This window comes from Eriocheir sinensis, chromosome 29, assembly GCF_024679095.1.
Source record: "Eriocheir sinensis breed Jianghai 21 chromosome 29, ASM2467909v1, whole genome shotgun sequence".
In the NCBI taxonomy this organism is placed as follows: domain Eukaryota; kingdom Metazoa; phylum Arthropoda; class Malacostraca; order Decapoda; family Varunidae; genus Eriocheir; species Eriocheir sinensis.
In genome coordinates, this window is record NC_066537.1 from 3,541,478 (window position 1) to 3,551,206 (window position 9,729).

The following is a 9,729-nucleotide window of genomic DNA, read 5'->3' on the forward strand; positions in this document are numbered from 1 at the left end:
AGAATTTTATCACTGAGCTACTGCAGCGGTGTGTGTGTGTGTGTTTGTGTGTGTGTGTGTGTGTGTATTTAGGGGGAGGGGGGAACTGACAAAAGCGAGGTCACCCTTCAGGCTGATACTTCATTACTTCGTCAAGGAAGTTTCAGCAGTTTGCTATAACTCTTTCATGATTTACTGCACCGGAGAAATGGTAGGTCGGCCTTATCCATTCTCCAACAAAATCATTGAGTAATTAGTTAATGATGATGGTCTGCTTATTTCCATAAATGGTTAGCAACATACCGTCACTTCTTGTTCGTGAACTGTGAGTGTAAACACTTGCCCGCTGCAGCATTCGCATACTTTTAAAGCTGTTTAAGGCACACAGTTTGGTTTCCCCGGAGAGAGAGAGAGAGAGAGAGAGAGAGAGAGAGAGAGAGAGAGAGAGAGAGAGAGAGAGAGAGAGAGAGAGAGAGAGAGAGAGAGAGAGAGAGAGAGAGAGAGAGAGAGAGAGAGAGAGAGAGAGAGAGAGAGAGAGAGAGAGAGAGAGAGAGAGAGAGAGAGAGAGAGAGAGAGAGAGAGAGAGAGAGAGAGAGAGAGAGAGACAAAGAGAGAGAGAGAGAGAGAGAGAGAGAGAGAGAGAGAGAGAGAGAGAGAGAGAGAGAGAGAGAGAGAGAGAGAGAGAGAGAGAGAGAGAGAGAGAGAGAGAGAGAGAGAGAGAGAGTTTTGCTATCCTCTTCTCAGTGAGGCGGAGCTGAGAATCAACATACCATTCCTCCCAAAGTCTATTTTCGTGCGTGTTTGTTTGTATTTACCCCTCGCGGCTGTGATACTGAGAGAGAGAGAGAGAGAGAGAGAGAGAGAGAGAGAGAGAGAGAGAGAGAGAGAGAGAGAGAGAGAGAGAGAGAGAAAGGAAGAAATAAGAAAATTACGTACTAAAAAGAAATATTTGTGGCATTCAATTTTGTTATGTAAACAATTCCACTGTAGTCACTGAGTAGCTCAACCCCCCACCCCCCACCCCGCGCCCCCACCCCACACACACCATGAGACCGTCAGGCCTCCCTCTAACCATTCAACAACAACCAGCCACTGTCGTTGCCACAGCACGCTAATCAGTAGTGCCTTCTCGCCTCTTTGCTAGTCTTCCACCCCTCCTTCAACAGTGTTCACATCAGGCTAGGCCAAGGCCTTCCATAAAGCTTAGAAGACCTTGATTGAACAGTTAACAATTGCCGGCTTTAAGTCTTATTTTTCATTGTGCCATCCTGTCCAGGATGTGCTTACTCCTGTGTTCGAACATGTCATGAATTTTTTTTTTCTGCGACAGCTGCTGCAACCTATCCACTGATCAATGGGTATCCAAGTCCTTCTTGGCAGACTTATTATCGGTAATTGGCATTTGATAATATACTGAAGGTTAGATAGACACTATAGGGCAAGGGGCTTCACAAAGACGTATAGCATCTTTCATACGTTACAGATGAGTACCGCGTCCCTATTTGGACACCAAACACACCATAAGGAATTAGTGGCACCACCCTCTTCGCTCCGTTGCTGCTGTTACTGAGCCATTCATCGTTACCTTCGCAAGACAATGGAAAGCCTAGAGCTTCTGGCATGATTGCAGCTTCTGCTGACTCTTCCACATGAGTTGTGATGTCGCCATACCATCCTAAGCCATGGGACATCTGCCTCTGCATATGAAATATGACCCATGAAGGATCTCGTCGCTGCCGGGCGGCTCTTTGCTTTCCTCTCCCTGTCTCCTCTGTGGGTCATCATCGCAGCTATACGTATATTGATTAGTAGTTGAAATAATTTCCGGAGCAGTCCTTAGCCTTTCACAAGTCACCCACTGTTCCATGGCTATCCCCCTGCCCACATGACTCGATGGAAGTCAAGTGAAATGCAGTTTGCCTTCCCATTTATGTGCCGTGCCACTGGCCTGCCAAAACGTTTCCGAGGTGGACGCTGGCCTTGAACACAGCAAAATTTGTGACTCCGCCTGCGGCCTTGCTGTTCGCCTGATAGAGTTTGAGTAAAGCTTCAAAGCAGCTTGACCTCTCTGATCTAACAGTGAGAGCCAGACATGGTGATAAAAACACGAAATAAACCCCGAACACAGTCCATCCCACCAACAATCTCGGTCATAGAGCCTTTGTGAGTACTTCTCAAACATTTTCAGTACATTCCCCTTCTGAGGATGTTTCAGCATTCTTGTGGCCACTTTTCGTTCCCTGCCTCAACCCTCTCACAGATGAGTGAGAAACTCCTATACTATGATATTGTTCTGTAATTATGACTATATTTTGTTACAGTTCAGTGAGATAGATGACAATGTTTACTTCCAGTTGACTGATTCACCAAATAACCTATATCCGACATATTTGGCTTTAGTCCCAACCAGTTTAGGAGTATTTTTTTTCTGTATGAAGAAAGGGAAGTAAGACAGTCACAAAATATACCTAAAATTATGTTGTTATTAGATAACAAAGATAGCTTCATTATGCCCAGTTATATATAAATCATATAATATGGACATTACTACTACTATTATTTTTTTTTACGTCTATGCCTATAGCGCCGGTAGGCTTGCTTGAGGGGCCTGGATGGTATTCGGCCCCAACCCGTCATGGCGCAGGCAAGTGTTTGTAGTGGCGCCATCTTCTCTTGGCTCATGCTGCGCCCCGGACCTCCTTCTTGATTCACTTGGATGGTTTCCTCTAAAGTCCGGGATGATGGGTGGTCTTCAGGACAGCATGTGGGTAGTTTTAAGCCACTCGGCGGTGACTGAAAAGTCCGAGGTGGTAGCGTGGGGATTCAAACTCGCGTCGTCCATCACGTGGTGAATGTGGGCCCAGCACGCTACCACTCAGCCAGCGCCTGCCCTATAAAGGTGAGAGAAAATTAAAATTCGTGTCAGTAGGCATCTACAACGCCCTAATTAGAAAATTCCATTGTCGGAACACATTCATATATGTTAAACAAATTGCCATTATCAGTATATACTGCCATTAATTATTTTATTTTATATTGTTCCTCCTGCTCCTGCTCCTTTTCCTCCTCCTCCTCCTCCTCCTCCTCCTCCTCCTCATCATCATCATCATCTTATTATTATTATTATTATTATTATTATTATTATTATTATTATTATTATTATTATTATTATTATTATTATTATTATTATTATTATTATTATTATTATTATTATTATTATTATTATTATTATTATTATTATTATTATTATTATTATTATTATTATTATTATTATTATTATTATTATTATTATTATTATTATTATTATTATTATTATTATTATTATTATTATTATTATTATTATTATTAATTCATTATTATTATTATTATTATTATTATTATTATTATTATTATTATTATTATTATTATTATTATTATTATTATTATTATTATTATTATTATTATTATTATTATTATTATTATTATTATTATTATTATTATTATTATTATTATTATTATTATTATTATTATTATTATTATTATTATTATTATTATTATTATTATTATTATTATTATCATTATTATTATTATTATTATTATTATTATTATTATTATTATTATTATTGTTATTGTTATTGTTATTATTATTATTATTATTATTATTATTATTATTATTATTATTATTATTATTATTATTATTATTATTATTATTATTATTATTATTATTATTATTATTATTATTATTGTTCTCGTTATTATTAGTATCATTATTACTATTTTATCATCATTGTTTATTAGTATTATTCCCAGTAGTAGCAATATAATTATAATTATTATTGTTATTATTAATATTATTATTATTATTATTATTATCATTATTATTATTATTATTATTATTATTATTATTATTATTATTATTATTATTATTATTATTATTATTATTATTATTATTATTATTATTATTATTATTATTATTATTATTATTATTATTATTATTATTATTTTTATTATTATTATTATTATTATTATTATTATTATTATTATTATTATTATTATTATTATTAATATTAATATTAATATTAATATTATTAGTAATAGTAGTAGTAGTAGTAGTTGTAGTAGTAGAAGTAGAAGGTCTCGTCGTCGTCGTCGTGGTCGTCGTCGTCGTCGTCGTAGTAGTAGTAGTAGTACTACTACTACTACTACTACTACTACTACTACTACTACTACTTCTACTACTACTACTACTACTACTACTACTACTACTACTACTACTACTACTACTACTACTACTACTATTACTACTACTACTACTACTATTACAACTATTACTACTACTACTATTACTTTTTTTTTTTTTTACAAGAAAGGAGGCAGCTCAAGGGCACACAAAAAAAGAAAACAATAATAAAAAAAAAGCCCGCTACTCGCTGCTCCTAAAGTAAAACAAAAGAGGTGGCCGAAAGGAAGATCAAATACAGGAGGTGTCCTGATACCCTCCTCTTGAAAGAGTTCAAGTCGTAGGCAGGAGGAAATACAGATGAAGGAAGATTGTTCCAGAGTTTACCAGCGTGAGGGAAGAAAGAGTGAAGATGCTGGTTAACTCTTGCATAAGGGGTTTGGACAGTATAGGGATGAGCATGAGTAGAAAGTCGAGTGCAGCGGGGCCGCGGGAGGGGGGGAGGCATGCAGTTAGCAAGTTCAGAAGAGCAGTCAGCGTGGAAATATCGATAGAAGATAGAAAGAGAGGCAACATTGCGGCGGAATTTAAGAGGTAGAAGACTATCAGTATGAGGAGGAGAGCTGATGAGACGAAGAGCCTTTGCCTCCACTCTGTCCAGAAGAGCTGCGTGAGTGGAGCCCCCCCACACATGAGATGCATACTCCATACGAGGGCGGACAAGGCCCCTGTATATGGACAGCAACTGTGAGGGGGAGAAGAACTGGCGGAGACGGTACAGAACGCCCAGCCTCGAGGAAGCTGATTTAGTAAGAGATGAGATATGAAGTTTCCAGTTGAGATTTTGAGTTAAGGATAGACCGAGGATGTTTAGTGTTGAGGAAGGTGATAGCTGGGTGTTGTCAAAGAATAGGGGATAGTTGTTTGGAAGATTGTGTCGAGTGGATAGGTGGAGAAACTGTGTTTTTGAGGCGTTGAAGGACACCAGGTTCTTCTTGCCCCAATCGGAAATAATAGTAAGGTCTGAGGCTAAGCGTTCTGCAGCCTCCAGCCTTGAGTCGTTAAGTTCCTGAAGGGTGGGTCTTCTATTAAAAGAAGTTGAATAATGCAGAGTGGAATCATCGGCGTAGGAGTGGATAGGACAGTTCGTTTTGGAAAGAAGATCATCAATGAACAACAGAAAAAGAGTGGGAGATAGGACAGAACCCTGTGGGACACCACTGTTAATAGATTTAGGGGAAGAACAGTGACCGTCTACCACGGCAGAAATAGAACGGTCAGAAAGGAAACTGGAGATAAAGGTACAGAGAAGGATAGAAACCGTAGGAGGGTAGTTTAGAAAACAAAGATTTGTGCCAGACCCTATCAAAAGCTTTTGATATGTCCAGCGCAATAGCAAAAGTTTCACCGAAACGGCTAAGAGAGGATGACCAAGAGTCAGTTAAGAAGGCTAGGAGATCACCAGTAGAACGCCCCTTTCGGAACCCATACTGGCGATCAGATAGAAGGTCAGAAGTGGAAAGGTGCTTTTGAATCTTACGGGTAAGGATTGATTCAAAAGCTTTAGATAGACAAGAAAGTAAAGCAATAGGACGGTAGTTTGAGGGATTGGAGCGGTCACCCTTCTTAGGCACAGGCTGTGTGAAGGCATACTTCCAGCAAGAAGGAAAGGTAGATGTTGACAGGCAGAGGCGAAAGAGTTTGACCAGGCAGGGTGACAGCACGGAGGCACAGTTTTTAAGGACAATAGGAGGCACTCCATCAGGTCCATAAGCCTTCTGAGGATTGAGGCCAGAGAGGGCATAGAAAACATCATTTTGAAGAATCTTTATAACAGGCATAAAGGAGTCAGAGGGGGGATGAGTAGGAGGAATATGCCCAGAATCGTCCAGAGTGGAGTTTTTAGAAAAAGTTTGAGAGAATAGTTCAGCCTTAGAGATAGATGAGACGGCAGTGTTGCCGTCAGGACTGAGGAGTGGAGGGAAAGATGAAGAAGTGAAGTTGGAGGAGATGTTTTTGGCTAGATGCCAGAAGTCACGGGAAGAGTTAGAGAAAGCAAGGTTTTGACATTTTCTATTAATGAAAGAATTTTTGGTTAGTCGGAGAATAGATTTGGCACGATTTCGGGCAGAAATGTAAAGTTCATAATTAGCATTTGTTTTAAGGCTCTGGTACCTTTTGTGAGCTACCTCTCTATCATTGACAGCACGAGAACAAGCGTGATTAAACCAAGGCTTTTTAGCGTGAGGAGTAGAGAAAGAACGAGGAATGTATGCCTCCATTCCAGAGACAATCACCTCTGTGATGCGGTGAGCACACACAGAGGGGTCTCTATCCTGGAAGCAATAATCATTCCACGGGAAATCGGAAAAGTACATCCTCAGGTCGTCCCACCGAGCTGAAGCAAAATGCCAGAAGCATCGCCTCTTCGGTGGGTCCAGAGGGTGTACAGGAGCGATAGGACAGGATGCAGAAATAAGATTGTGATCGGAGGAGCCCAACGGAGAGAACAGTTTGACAGAATAAGCAGAAGGGTTTGAGGCAAGGAAGAGGTCTAGAATGTTGGGCCGATCTCCAAGACGGTCGGGAATACGTGTAGGGTGCTGGACCAACTGCTCTAGGTCGTTGAGGATCGCAAAGTTGTGAAACTTGTTCACCAGGATGGTCAGTGAAAGAGGATGAAAGCCAAAGCTGGTGGTGAACATTGAAATCTCCTAGGATGGAGATTTCAGCGAAGGGAGAGTGGGTCAAGATGTGCTCCACTTTAGAATTCAAATAGTCAAAGAATTTTACATAGTTGGTAGAGTTAGGTGAGAGATAAACAGCACAGATGTATTTAGTAATAGAATGACAATGAAGTCTTAGCCAGATGGTGGAAAATTCAGAAGAGTCAAGGTTGTGGGCACGAGAGCAAGTGATGTCGTTGCGCACGTAGGCGCAACATCCAGCTTTGGATTGAAATTTAGGATAGAGATAGTAGGAGGGAAGAGTAGAGATTGCTGTCAGTAGCCTCAGAAACCTGTGTTTTGGTTACTACTACACCTACTACTACTACTACTACTACTACTACTACTACCAATATTATCATCATTCTTCTTTTTCTTCTTCTTCTTCTAATCATTATTATTATTATTATTATTATTATTATTATTATTATTATTATTATTATTATTATTATTATTATTATTATTATTATTATTATTATTATTATTATTATTATTATTATTATTATTATTATTATTTTTCTTCTTCTTCTTCTTCTTCTTCTTCTTATTATTATTATTATTAATATGACTTTTACTATTACCATTATTATTATTTTTATTATTATTATTATTATTATTATTATTATTATTATTATTATTATTATTATTATTATTATTATTATTAATATGACTTTTACTATTACCATTATTATTATTTACTATTATTATTATTATTATTATTATTATTATTATTATTATTATTATTATTATTATTATTATTATTATCATTATTATTATTATTATTATTATTATTATTATTATCATTATTATTATTATTATTATTATCATTATTATTATTATTATTATTATTATTATTATTATTATTATTATTATTATTATTATTATTATTATTATTATTATTATTATTATTAATATAATTACTATTATTGTTATTATTATTATTATTATTATTATTATTATTATTATTATTATTATTATTATTATTATTATTATTATTATTATTATTATTATTATTATTATCATTATTATCATTATTATTATCATTATTATCATTATTATTATTATTATTATTATTATTATTATTATTATTATTATTATTATTATTATTATTATTATTATCATTATTATTATTATTACTATAACTATTATTATTATTATCATTATTACTATTATCATAACTGACAAATCAGATCGAATATCCATAGCTCCCAAATGCATTCTTTTATTATATTATTAGTCAAATAGAAAAAATGGATGGCGTTAAATGAATATTCACAGAAAATATATTTATCACACCCCGCGTCCAGGCTGCAACCACCCATATCACACCCCTCCCACCGTACATCGGAAGAGGCGGAGGGACAGGCGACAGACACACACTCTCCTCCGTGGCTGAAAGGTAACTGACGGTGTGACACTGATAACGCTAAACAGCTCGGGACACCAAATTCACTTGGCTTAAATTTTACACCACGGTATTTCGCGCTTGTACACGCTCCTTTGATAAAAAGAGCGTTTCTACTTACTGAATGGTAGCACACGCGTGGCATAGAGGAGATGCGACATACTTCTGTGTTTAATATGTATAAGCAAGGAATAAACGATCGTCTCGTCGTTCAGAGTACCACACGCGCAAGATTCTCTCCCTCAGGATGATCATATAAGGTTCTCACCACTCCTCTTCTGACAGGACGACGCTCCACCCTCTATCTTACCTCCCCCATCCTCTCTCTCTCTCTCTCTCTCTCTCTCTCTCTCTCTCTCTCTCTCTCTCTCTCTCTCTCGCCCGCCCGCCCGCCCGCCCACACACACACACACACACACACACATTTATATATATATATATATATATATATATATATATATATATATATATATATATATATATATATATATGAGAAATACAGATCACACTATTTTACTTACAAGGTTAGTAGTTCGTCCTAAGCTTCAGGCTGGGCTGTGTGCCACACATAACCCCGCTGTTTCTGCTTTGGCGGACGCTTATCTGATGGCGGTGACGACCGACTTTGATGATAAACATGTTTCAGCAGTTATCCTGCCAGACACTCCTTGGAGGAGAAGTTAGGGAAAATACACACATACCTACATTTTCATATCCATTTATCTGTCTCTCACTATATATATATACATATATATATATATATATATATATATATAGAGAGAGAGAGAGAGAGAGAGAGAGAGAGAGAGAGAGAGAGAGAGAGAGAGAGAGAGAGAGAGAGAGAGAGAGAGAGAGAGAGAGAGAGAGAGAGAGAGAGAGAGAGACACACACCTGCAGAGACTGGACAAGGTGGAGCGACGGGTGCAGCGACTGTTACAGGAGAACAACCCCCAGCCGCCCCCTCAGGATATTATACCTCTAGACACTCTGGAGCACCGCCGGGACGTCGCTGCGGGGGTGGTGTTCCACAAGGCCCAGGTACAAGGAGTACCACACCTGGCGAGACTGAGGCTCCCCCCGCGAGAGGCTGTGAGAGATACGAGAACGGTACTCTCCAGCCACGAGCAGGTCGGGGTGCCGAGGTCACGCGCCAGCCAGCACCAACGGACCTTCACCTCCAGGGTGTCCCGCCTGTGGAACACATTCACTGCAGCAGGGCCAACAGTGAGGGAAATGTCCACCCAGCAGGTAAAAGTGGCTGCTCACAGGTGGCGAAGAACATGCCCCACACCACTAGTGATGCTAAATACACAGTGAACAAGTGTAAAGGGCTTTTGAAATAATGCACGAGAAAAAGTGACATTTTAAGCCCTAAAAAGTGCACAGAGAAACATATGCTACTCGAACGATCGCATAAAGTGTCGTCGGCGAAATACAAATCTGTTGTGTAACTATAGAAT